General features: G+C 43.8%; 1 protein-coding gene and 1 long non-coding RNA gene across 3 annotated transcripts in view; one reads left to right on the top strand and one right to left on the bottom strand.

Annotated features, from left to right (window-relative positions):
* The window catches only part of ANKDD1B (ankyrin repeat and death domain containing 1B), a 71,534-nt gene that overhangs the window by 31,099 nt on the left and 27,504 nt on the right, over positions 1-12,931 (bottom strand). The window lies entirely within an intron of this gene.
* The window catches only part of LOC142745747 (uncharacterized), a 65,175-nt gene that overhangs the window by 32,791 nt on the left and 19,453 nt on the right, over positions 1-12,931 (top strand). The gene's annotated exons all lie outside the window — the stretch shown is intronic.

Here is a 12,931-nt window from a genome sequence, read left to right as displayed (position 1 = left end):
GAGTTGATATAATACTGCATGAAGCATCCAACCCAGTTTTAAAACTATATCACTAGAATAAACCAATCATATGAAATCAGAAATGTCCCACAAGGCCGGTATGTATATGCTAACAAGATGGACCGTACCAGCGGCAGGCACAATGGGCACCGATAACCTACTACAAATAAGTTACAAATGAAGGGAGCTCAACAGATGTTTGTAAATTGTTTGCAGATGTTTCTGAATAAACTATTAAAATGGACTATGAAAACACAAGTGCTATTCTCACTGGAGTAACGCAAAGAAATGCTGACCGGATGGCTGACAGTGGTTGCTGGATTCACCAGGATTAAGTAACACATGACTCTCTTGCAGTTATAAACCCCAGCGTGTTCTCTCATAACTCAAAGACTTGATGGAGAGGTCTGCTAGCGAAGCACGCTGGGACTATATTCCAAGACATTTTGGAGTATATGTTAGTATTTAATTTTTATTTCATTTGGTTGTACTAGCAGAAAAAAAACAACATTTCGCCATGTTTTTTTTCACGTTGTTCATTGCGGACGGACAATAAGTGTATAAACAGTATTTATAGCACTTGTAGTGTTGTGGCACTTATAGGGATACCAAATATATGGGGGTTATTTAAGTGTATATCTGTTTTTTAAAACAAAATGTATTTTATTACAAAAAAAAGTGTTTTGACATTTTTATTTATTTTTTAATTTCATTTTTTTAACAAGAATTCATTTTATTTGAACTTTTTTTTTAATCCCATAAAGGTATTTTCATAAAAAAATTTTTTTTTTTACAACAATATACTGAGATGATTATGTATGCCAGTACATTGTGGCAGTGCATACAAAGATTCACAGCATAGGTACCAATTAGAGCATACCACTGTTATGTACATTTACCGTTACGTCAAGGGACATTGGGGTGGCAGAAGCGCAGTATTTGGGACCATGGGTAAAACTCCTTAAGAAACTGGTGGTGACCCTTTTTCTACTTGGGATACTCATCCCCTATGGTATCAATACATAACATACATACTTTTTACAAACAATATAGAAATTGTGTTAAAATCAGCGTTACATACTTTTTATTAAAAATTATTTTAACTTTTTGAGATATAGCTGCTTTGTATTCTGTTTACAGAGTAGCTGTATCATCTTACAGGTTCAGTGACAGCGGGTCAGAGACACGCAGGACCCACTCTCACTGAACCCTTCAGTGCCGCTGACCTGACAGATACAGCTTTCTGCACTAGATGCAGCTGCTCTGTATACAGGATACAAAAAAGCTGTATCTCAAAAATGTAAATACATTTTTAATAAAAAGTATTTAGAAAGTTACACAAAACACACTGATAGACATTTTTATTTAAAAAACTAAAAGCAAAACAGCGATTTCAAAGGTGTACATAGCCTTTAAAGTGTTGTTTGATTTGGACAATCACCTCTTGTACTGCAGCTTCTCCCCCCATCAGCTGACTACAGGAAAACTATCTACAAGGAGTCCCATGATCATCTGATATTAGTGGGAAAACTGCAGTACAAATGCTAATATAATAGGTCAATAAGAATTGAATATATAAAAAAGTAAAAAACCATGGAAAGAGTAAAACTCTAGTTTATTATACATTAATCCGTAATCCATTAAAGTGTAGCTAAACGTTTGACAAACTTCTGATATGTCATAGTAGCAGGTCAGAAGTTTGGATTGGTGCGGGTCCGAGCAGAGGCGTAGCTAGGTTCTCCAGCACCCGGGCCAATGATTCAGTTTGGCGCCCCCCCCCAACCTCTTTCCCGACATATCCTTCCCCTTGTTTTCTCTACCAATCAATGACGTGTCATTTCTTTTCCACATTTCTGTAACTCGAGCATAAAAACATTTGCACATTTTACAAGCAATATAGTTCTATACACAACACCAAAACCAAGTCCAGTACATATATACAGCACCAGAACAAAGCTCTGTACATAAATACAACACCAGCACAAATACAACTCAATTTAGTGCAACCCCTGTCATATAGGTATGTACGGCATAAAACTACAGCTCCAAGCATGGCCCGTACAATGATAAGGATATGCTGGGAGTTGCGGTTTCACAAAAAATAAATCATATCATAAGTATCTCGCTGCAGATCATACAGTGACTACAGTTCTGATTAGAGACAGAATAAACATTTGGGGCGTGGCCGGTTGTCTGCCTGAGTAGACATGCTTCACAGCGCTCCTGAGCTCCCTAACTCCTTATCCTGTTGGAATCCCTGCCATCCTGTATCCTAAGTTGCCCTGTATCACCCCTGTATCCCTACCTGTTGGTAGTTTCGGGGTCTCGTGTCGTTGGGCCTTCTTGGAGAGAGACATTGGTCAGTCGGCGGCACTTCCGGTTAAGCGCGAGGCGGGCGGAAGTGAAGGGCTGTCTGCTGGAGTATCGTCCTGTGTCAGTCGCGGCTGACGGAGGCTGGTGTTGGTGATTGCTGGCAGCAGAACTGTGGATCAGCTGAGCGGCATAGCTGTGCTGCGGTGTGTGGTGGGTGTCCTGTTGCAGTCAGGAGGATCCTTCCAAAGAGCGCTTCCCAGGTATTTCACTGGACTGAGATAGCTGTGCAGGCGCACTACTTACCCTGCTCTGGGCCTAGCGCTGGGTCCCTAGGATACCACGCACCTTTACCTTGTGGACTTGCTCCCTTTGGTGTCTCTGACACGCAGCCAGCTCGTCCATACCCTGCAGCCCTCCGATTGCATCATGGGAGGCAGTAAGGCTGGCAAAAAGGGGAAAACGAGGTCCACACAGGGCAGCTATATTCCCCCATCAGATGAAGAATCCCTAGATGATATGGAGGATGGAGCTTCTGGCTCTGCCCTGGCCAAAATCAAGCTAATGCAATTTACTAGGCCTGAACACCCCCCTGCTTCTCCGGACCCATCTTTATCACTGTTTGAGGGCTCGCTGAGTCCTCCCAGACCTACCTGTTTCCTCCTCTCATGTGGATACGAAGTTTGCTGAATTAATGTCTGCAATTACCTCCTGTCAATCCTTGTTGGTTACGAAGGTTAGAAGACCGATAAAATACCAACACATAGGATGCAATGGAAAATAGTGCTAGAAAGTATCAACAAAATGAACTATGAAACAACATTACTGGCCATAATAGATGCACTATATATTGAATCCTACGAAGTAACCAAGATATACTTGGTGCGTCGATCAGAAATTGACAGAAAACCAACCCAAGAAAATATGATCGACTACAGCACAAATGTAGAGAAAAATACAAATGATTCTTTATTGGAATAAAAACATGAGACAGATAAAAATGGAACTAGGGGATGAGTCACACAGTAAAAAAGGACGTCTGATCAGTCAAACATGCCAGGTATGGATATTGTGTCCACGTATTGTGTAATAGCAAAATAGGAGTAAATGCATGTAGTCATATAAAGAGCCGTGTCTAATGGAAAACAGCACGGATATAATCAAGGTACATCAGATGACAACAGCACAAATCGCAGAGAGGTAAAAAAGCAGATGCCGATAGCTGTGGTAATTACAACATACGTATATACCATCAATAATAATTACAACTAGTTACCAATGTAATGTGCACCAAGTAGTGCCAGAAAGTGCTTGAAATCAGAAGATGACCATAAATGATAAACATAATGGAGCTATGCTTGCTACACAGGACAGAAAAGATAACACTACATACCAGTGGACATGATGGAAACAGGGATGAAACGTCCTGGCCCGACGCGCGTTTCGGCGATTGCCTTCGTCCGGGGTCCCCGGAAACGCGCGTCGGGCCAGGACGTTTCATCCCTGTTTCCATCATGTCCACTGGTATGTAGTGTTATCTTTTCTGTCCTGTGTAGCAAGCATAGCTCCATTATGTTTATCATTTATGGTCATCTTCTGATTTCAAGCACTTTCTGGCACTACTTGGTGCACATTACATTGGTAACTAGTTGTAATTATTATTGATGGTATATACGTATGTTGTAATTACCACAGCTATCGGCATCTGCTTTTTTACCTCTCTGCGATTTGTGCTGTTGTCATCTGATGTACCTTGATTATATCCGTGCTGTTTTCCATTAGACACGGCTCTTTATATGACTACATGCATTTACTCCTATTTTGCTATTACACAATACGTGGACACAATATCCATACCTGGCATGTTTGACTGATCAGACGTCCTTTTTTACTGTGTGACTCATCCCCTAGTTCCATTTTTATCTGTCTCATGTTTTTATTCCAATAAACAATCATTTGTATTTTTCTCTACATTTGTGCTGTAGTCGATCATATTTTCTTGGGTTGGTTTTCTGGTTACGAAGGTTGATGAACTGCGCCAATATTTTGTTATCCTGAGGCATGATGTGCAAAATGTGCGGGAACGCACTACAGAAACGGAGCGCAGGATATCGGAGGTGGAGGATACTTTACACCCTATTCCAGCTCAGATCGCGGATTTGAGGAGACAAGTGGAGACTTCGGTCGAGCGGGCTGATGATTTTGAGAACAGACTGCGTAGGAATAACATCCGTATAGTGGGGCTGCCGGAGAAGTCGGAGGGTACAGATGCAGTTTATTTTCTGGAAAGGTGGTTGAAGGATACCTTTGATGCTGCTGTGTTTTCAGCATTTTTCACGATTGAGCGGGCTCATCGGGTCCCTGCTAGGTCCGGGCCGCCGGGAGGCCCTCCTCGGCCTATGCTGGCGCGACTGCTGCATTTCAGGGATAGAGATGCTATTCTTCAAGCAGCAAGGCGTAAAGGCTCTATCTTCTATAGCTCTCAGCGGATCTCCATTTATCCTGATTTTTCTGTCACGATTCGGAAGCAGCGTGTGCGTTTTACCGAGGTCAGGAAGAAGCTCCAAGAAAAGGGGTACAAGTATGCTATGTTATACCCTGCTAAACTAAGGGTGATTGACGGGCCCCAGGAGAAGACTTCCCCCCCTGATTGCGGAGTTCTCCTGTTGGGGAAATCTCTGATGTCTGATTTGATATTTGTTTTTAATGTTTTTTTCTCTCTCTCTCTTTCCTTGAAAATTATTTACTGTACTGATTCGGTTGCTAATTACATGTTGTACTTGCACTGTTACCAAGGAGAGATTATGTGATTTGACTGTGATGAACTGCTTAACCATTTTGTCACTTGTCTTCACTGTTTAATTTTTATTCTTTTGCTATTTTTCCCCTATTAGTGGGGTCAGGTCTCAGGGCTGTGCTGCGGTTATAGCTGTTAGCTTAGTCAGGGACCACTGTTCTCAGTTGTAGTTCAGTTAGTGGGTACAGGTCTGCACTAGAAGTCTAGTGCTTGATAGGGATTGTTGGGGTCTGCTTTTTATTGTACTTCAATGTACTGTTATATGTGGTGTGAAATGATTGCGTGTGTGAATGTTTGTGTATTTTTCTCCTCTCCATTCCCATCATATGTTGGCTCTGGGCCTCCTGCTGTTTTCTACTCCTCAGGCGTACCATGGCTCTGATTAAGGTCTTGAGCTGGAATGTTCGTGGGCTTAATTCTAAATTTAAACGGTTTCTTGTGTTCAATTTTCTGAAGAAACACTCGCCCCATGTCATCTGCTTACAAGAGACACATTTAACTGGGCAAAAAATGTTGGCCCTTAAGCGGGCTTGGCTAGCTAGAGGGTATCACTCCTCATATTCTTCATATTCTAGGGGGGTGTCTATTCTTATAGCCAAGAGTGGAGGTATTGAAAGTAGCGTGTGACCATTTTGGGCGTTATGTCATCATACACTGCTCACTGCACAGGTCGTATTTTACTATAGTTAATATCTATGTTCCCCCGCCCCTGGATCCCGCACTGAAGGACTTGATAGCCCAGAAATTATCAGAGTTCCCTGCTGGCCTAGTGTTATGTGTGGATGACTTTAATGCGGTCCCTGACATAGTAATGGATCGTACTGGAAGGTCGGATCAGTCTTCTATTCACCTCAACTCTTGGTCCTCAACACTTCATCTGACAGATGTCTGGCGCTGGAAATACCCGGTTGAAAAACGATACTCTTATTACTCCTCTGCCCATAAAACATTCTCTAGAATTTACCTTGCTCTGGCGTCGCAAGACCTTTTGCCCGCAGTAACTTCTATAGATATCACTCCACGGGGAATTTCGGATCATTCAGCTCTCATTTTGTCATTTGCGGTTGGTCCCCCAGCTGACTCCAGAATATGGAGACTACATCCGGCCTGGCTGTCCTCTCCTGAGGTTCGGTCGGAGGTGGCGGCATCTCATGACTCATATTGGGATCATAATTCCTCATTTACGGACCGTTTGGAAGTGTGGGATGCATATAAGGCTACGGTTAGGGGTGCCTTTATGGCAGGGGTCGCCAGGGGTAGAGCAGTGACCAGAGAGAAGGAGAGGTCGCTGACAGAGGAGAGTCAGAGGGCTGAGAGAGACTATATTGCAGATCCCTGTCCAGGTACGAAGAGTCGGTGGGTGGGGGTCCAGAGGGAACTATACACTATACAGGTTGAACAAACAAAAAAGCGTGTGCTGCATACGGAGGCAAGGGTGTTTAAGTTTGGTGACAAGAATGTCAAACTTCTTGCATATTTGGCTAGGTCGGAACGCCCGTGTGCCTCTGTTCCATCTATCCTTTCTTCTACGGGAACTCTATGTAATGTCCCTAAAGACTTGAATAAAGTGTTTGGTGATTTTTATGCTGAATTATATAGCTCCAGATGTAGTGGGCCTCCGGAGGATAGAGAGCGCTTTTTAGATGACCTCCCCCTATGGCGCTTGACTGATGCGCAGGCAAAGGAGTTGGACAGCCCGCTTACAGAGGATGATATCACTAGTGCAATTCAGTTGTTGCCATCTGGAAAAACCCCCGGACTTGATGGACTGGGGGCTGATTGGTATAAGGATAGCTGTGAGGTTGTGGTGCCCAAGCTTAAGGAACTTTATTCTGTTGCTCTGGAGATGGGGGTTCTGCCTGCATCTATGAGAGAGGCCCTAGTTGTGGTGTTGTTAAAGCCTGGGAAGGATCCAACTCTTCTGGATTCATATCGGCCCATTTCGTTAATTAATTCAGTTGCCAAGATACTTGCCAAAATATTAGCCACCAGATTAAACAAAGTTATACTATCCTCATTCATCCTGACCAAACAGGCTTTATGCCCGGGAAGGGTACGGATATTAATGTGCCCAGGTTATTTCTTAATATTGATGCTGCACAATATGATGCCTCCCCTGGGTTTGTTCTCTCTCTGGATACATATTAAGCCTTTGATTCGGTTGAATGGAGATATCTCTGGATACTGCTTTCCCGTTTACATTTTGGCCCAGGATTTATTGCTCTTGTCCGTCTGTTATATGAACAGCCTGTCGCTAGGGTGAGAACAAATCTGGATGTCTCTAAACCCTTCTCTTTGGGTCGAGGTAGGCGCCAGGGGTGTCCACTTTCCCCTTTGTTGTTTGCTCTTGCGATTGAGCCTCTGGCACTGGCAGTTAGGCATTCCTCTTCAATTATTGGTATTCCTGGAGGTTCCCTAGTTGAGAAAATATCCCTATATGCAGATGATACTTTGGTGTACTTGGCGGATGATGGTCATTCGTTGGCTTCGCTTCTGCAGCTGATTTACACTTTTGGGGCATTCTCAGGTTTGTCGGTTAATTGGTCCAAGTTGGTTATGTCTCCTCTATGTGCAGACTATCGCTCCCGGCAGGGGCTCCCTGTCCCGTTGCAGGTCGTATCTCAGTTTACGTATCTTGGGGTACGGATTTCCCTTAATCTGTTACGTTTTCGTGAACTTAAACTATGTCCATTGGTGGCCTCTACTGAAAAGCAGCTAAACTCTTGGAGGAACCTCCCCCTCTCCTTATATGGTAGGATAAATCTTTTCAAAATGATATACCTGGCCAAATTTCTTTACCTCCTCCATATCTGTCTGATTATTTTGCCCAAACAATTTTTTGGACACCTGGAAGGGATTCTGCGTGTGTTTTACTGGCAGGGGGTACGCCTCGGTTTAGTCTCAGTCTTCTGCAGGCCCCAAGGAGTATGGGGGGGATGGCGGCACCCAACCTTTACCTATATTATTTGGCTTCGCAGCTGGTGCTGGCTCACTGGTGGATTGACATTGACTTAAGTAATGCGGCCACGGCGCTGGCAGGAGCACTCATGTCCTCCTATGAGAGTCTTACCAACTTCTTATATAGGTTTAAATCCTCGTGTCGGGCACCATTACCGTTAAAAACTATAGCTAATGCCTGGAGGAAGGCGCATTTATACGGGATGATGTGGATTCTTCTGTTTCCCCTAGGACTCCGTTATGGAACAATCCATGGCTGCCTCAACTGGTGTTCCTGCCGGGAGCGACAATGTGGGCTGGGGTAGGGGTTCGATTTTTAGGCCAAATATACTCGGTGGACAGTTGTTTTGTCTCCTTCTCTGAGATTGAGGAGAGGTTTGGGGTCTCGAGGAAGGCTTTTTATCATTATCTCCAATTGAGACATGCCTGCTCGGCCCAGTTTGGATCGGTCATGCCAGCTTTGGGATTTTCCAGATTGGAGGACCTGCTCGGCACCCCGGACCTTCCTAAGACCCTTACTCAGACCTACGCCTTGTCGCTGTCCTCTGTAAAACGTCCCTTTGATAGGGCGTTCCTGGGGTGGAAGAGAGATATCCCTGATTTGTCGGAGGAGGAGTGGAGGGAGGTAGAGCTCTCATTCTTTGATTCAGTTATTAGTGCTCGAGACTTTTTAATACAGTCGCGGTTCTTACACAGAATTTACTACACTCCGGTTAGACTTCAGAGAATTGGGGCCTCCGGGTCGGATAGCTGTTTTAGGTGTCAGTCGGATGTTGGCACATACCTTCACTGTGTATGGTCCTGTCCTAGGATTTCGCTATTCTGGTCAAGGGTTGTAGAGTTTCTGCATGATAAATTTGACTTTCCCCAGGTTCTCTCTCCTCAGGTGTGCCTCTTGGGCATTATAAATGAGATAGTACAAGGCTATTATGACAAAATATTTTTTAGATTTATTTTGTTCTGTGCGAGGAAGATTATGATTAGGGAATGGAAGGCCACGGTGTGTCCTAGTCTAGAACATTGGTTGCAATTGGTAAATAAGTATATACCCTTGTATCAGAAGTTATACATTAGCAGAAGGTGCCCCGACAAATTCTGGAAGATATGGGCTAGGTGGATGGAGATATCGGACCCTGCTGTCTAATTCACATGTGTGAATGATGTATGAATGGATGTCTGTTTTGCCTGTTTCGGGCAATAATAATGATCACCTACTGAGCCTATCCTTGCAAAAAACTAATATACTCATGTGATTCGTTTAGTGTACATACTGGTTTTTGCATTGTAACTGTATTATTTTCTGTGATGATTGTTGTTGCCAACTAGTTTGGTTGGTAAGTAAGCTCTGTTTGTTTTTGTGTGCAACTTTGCACTTTTGTACATTTTGTATTATGAAAAAAGTTAATAAAGAAAACCTTTTAAAAAAAAAAAAAGAGACAGAATAAACATTTACATTAAGTGACTCACCGGTGACGTCTCAGATTCTAGTTCTTTTTTTTCCATCCTATCCAGACCTCTATGATGACTTCTCCCGGTCACTGACCATTTCTGCAGTTTTCCGCTCAGATGTCTTCAGCTTCTCACTTTTCCAACATTTCTACACCTATAAATAAAGATAAAGTTCTCATTATACCACACACTACACCCCTAAATATAATAGCGCCATACACTGCACCTCTAATTATAATAGTACCATACACCGTGTCCCACACACACTATGCCCCCTGTAGATAGTGCCTGCCACAGAGCCCCTGGTAGATAGTGCCCCCCATAGATAGTGCCCCCATATAGCCCACCCCTGTATATAGTGTCCCACAAATAGCTCCCCCTATAGTGCTCCACAGATAGCCCACCCCTGTATATAGCCCCCTGTAGATATAGCCCACCCCTGTATATAGTGCTCTATATATAGTCCACCCCTATATATAGTGCTCCACAGATAGCCAACCCCTGTATATAGCCCCCCAGTAGATATAGCCCACCCCTGTATATAGTGCTCCATAGATAGCCCACCCCTGTATATAGCCCCCCCTGTAGATATAGCCCACCCCTGTATATGGTGCTCCATAGATAGCCCACCCCTGTATATAGCCCCCCCTGTAGATATAGCCCATCCCTGTAGATAAAGCCCCCCTTGTAGATAAAGCCGCACACTTTTTTATTACAATAAAATAACAAACTATTCAAACTCACCTTAATCCCGCTCCCACGCCGGCCGGCAGCAATGGAGACCTGCTCTCTTCTGCGCAGGTCTCCTGGGGGTTGAACGAAGTGTTTATGAAAGGCACTGATTGGCTGGGCAGGATGACTTTCCCTGTCAGTCAGCGCCTTTCATCGACGGAAGCGCGATGTCGCTTCACTGTTACAAAAGCGCTGAATTAGCTGGGAACGGAACGTACCTGGCCATTCATTACTTCTAATTGTACCTGTGTCCTATAGACACAGGTACAATTATAGTGCAGGAGGAGGTGGCGCTGGCGCTCCCTCTAAGTTGCGCCCGGGGCACATGCTCCGCCTGCCCCCTAGCTACGCCCCTGGGTCCGAGCACGGAGACCCCCACCGATCACTAGAACGAAGCAGCTGAAGCTACTGAACCTCAAGTGCTGTCAACTGCTAAATAACTACAAATAGTGAGTCAGTATTTTTTTTTTTATTCAAATATAAGTTTTAACAACATAATTGACTGCTTAGGGTATGTTCACACGCTACACAAAAAACGTCTGTAAAATACGGAGCTGTTTTCAAGGGAAAACAGCTTCTGATTTTCAGCAGTTTTTTATGCATCAGGCGTTTTTTGATGCGTTTTTTTGAACCGTTCATGGAGCTGTTTTTCTATTGACCCAATATAGAACAGCTCCAAAAAACGGGTCAAGAAGTGACATACACTTCTTTTTACGGGGCGTTTTTTTTATACGGCCGTGTAAAAAAACGGCCCGTAGGATCTAAATTCAGTTTTTCCCATTGAAATGGGCAGATGTTTGGAAGTGTTTAGCTTCCGTATATTCAGCTGTTTTTCAGGGCGTTTACAGCCCGAAAAACGGCTGAAAATAAGACGTGTGAACATACCCTTAGGCCTCATGCACAAGACCGTAGCCATGTGCATGGCCGTGATTTTCGGGTCGGCTGGCTACGGAGTGACAGCCGCGAGCCGCCCGCAAATCGCGGGCCGTGCACATGGCTGCGGCCATTATTTTCAATTAGCCCGGACCATGGAAACCACGGTCGTGTACATGGCCACATAGGAATGAATGGGGCCGCAATTCTCCCGTGGATTTTCAGGGGAATTGCGACCGCAAAAGCACGTTCGTGTGCATGGGTCCTTATACTGGATTCAGGAGGCAAGTGAATGTTAGGGCATGTTGATACAGCTTGATTTCCAATGTATTTCAGAGTGTAAAACGCACGTATTACACTCCAAAATACACTTTGAAAACAGCAAACAGCCTTCCATTGTTTTTAATGGTAAAAACCTGTGTAGTTCATAGGAGGCAAAATTTTACGCTGCTGATGGAAAAAACGTCATGGAAAAATACACCTAGAAAAAAAAAGTGCACTTCTTGAGGCGTTTTTTTAAGCAGATTTTTAACATTCCACATTGACAATGCCAAAATAATTTGAAAATACACTTCAAAAATGCTTTGAAATTCTGCTCCAAAAACACCTGGATTTCAGAGGCTGTTTTCTCTTGAAATCAGATTCGTATTTTTCTGCCAAAAAATAAGTGAACCTGCCCTGAGACTGAGCAATATAATTCTATCATGGACTTCAATGACTGATGAGGCCCCAGTAGAACACATTTCACAAGTCCTGGTACAGAGTCATCAAAGGTGAACGTAAACGTTAAAAGGGAACCTGTCACCAGCAATACCTGGTGGTAGTGGGTGAAAATCATTTTTATGTAACCTATAATTATCTTCTTAGTCGGTTCTGTACCTTTAGTATTACATTTTTTAGTGTTCCCGTGCAGTATGCTAATGAGCATAAAAGAGTCATATCTTCGTTTTAAAAGAGTCATATCTTCATTCTTCAAGCCTTTCAGAGTTACTTTTGATTGACAGCTCCTCGACTCCCACCGGCACACACGAAATGTACGGTAACTAGATTTGAGGCCCGGACAAAGCAGGGAAGAATTTACACATTCAGAGATTTCCGCATTCAGGGCAGGCCAGTTTTTGGCGGTGGGCCGGCATAAGAAGAGGAACGAACAAGACTGCCGGATTATAAAAGTGCAAAATGTTTGTAGACCGTTATTTACGGTCGGAGAAGTTTAGGAGGGGGATAATGGCAATGAACTTTTGACAGCAGCGGGCAGCAACGGGGGAGTAAAGTTCAATAGGTGAAATGCTGGTGACAGATTCGCTTTAAGGGTGAGTTCACACTGGGTGGATTTGCTCCGTAAAAGCACACAGCATATCCGCCCTGTGCGCCACAGGGAATTCCGGATGAAAAACCGCACCAAATTGTGGTGCAGTTTTTCGACCGGAATATCCGCTGCGGAAAACTGCACCTAAAAAATTTATTAAAAAATTCATACTTACGTAGCCATAGCGATGCGTCCCTCTGCTGTCCTGCAGGCCAGACTCCTGGGATGACATTTCATCCCATGTGACCACTAAAGCCAATCACAGTCAACCCAGTCACATGGGATGAAACGTCATCCCAGGAGGCCGGCCTGGACGAAGAAACACAGAATTCTGAGTAAGTATAAGATTTATTTATTTTTCGAATTTGTGTTTTTTGCGGCAACAAAGCAGCAGCGGAAATGCAACTTCTGCTAATTGTTACAGATTTTACCTCCCGTTTGAATTCAATGAGGAAAACTCACAACAAATATGCAGCGTTTACGCAAATACAATTTACATTCTG

This window comes from Rhinoderma darwinii, chromosome 1, assembly GCF_050947455.1.
Source record: "Rhinoderma darwinii isolate aRhiDar2 chromosome 1, aRhiDar2.hap1, whole genome shotgun sequence".
Taxonomy (NCBI): Eukaryota; Metazoa; Chordata; class Amphibia; order Anura; family Rhinodermatidae; genus Rhinoderma; species Rhinoderma darwinii.
The sequence above is the reverse complement of the archived record's forward strand: the minus strand, read 5'-3'. Positions and strand labels throughout refer to the sequence as shown.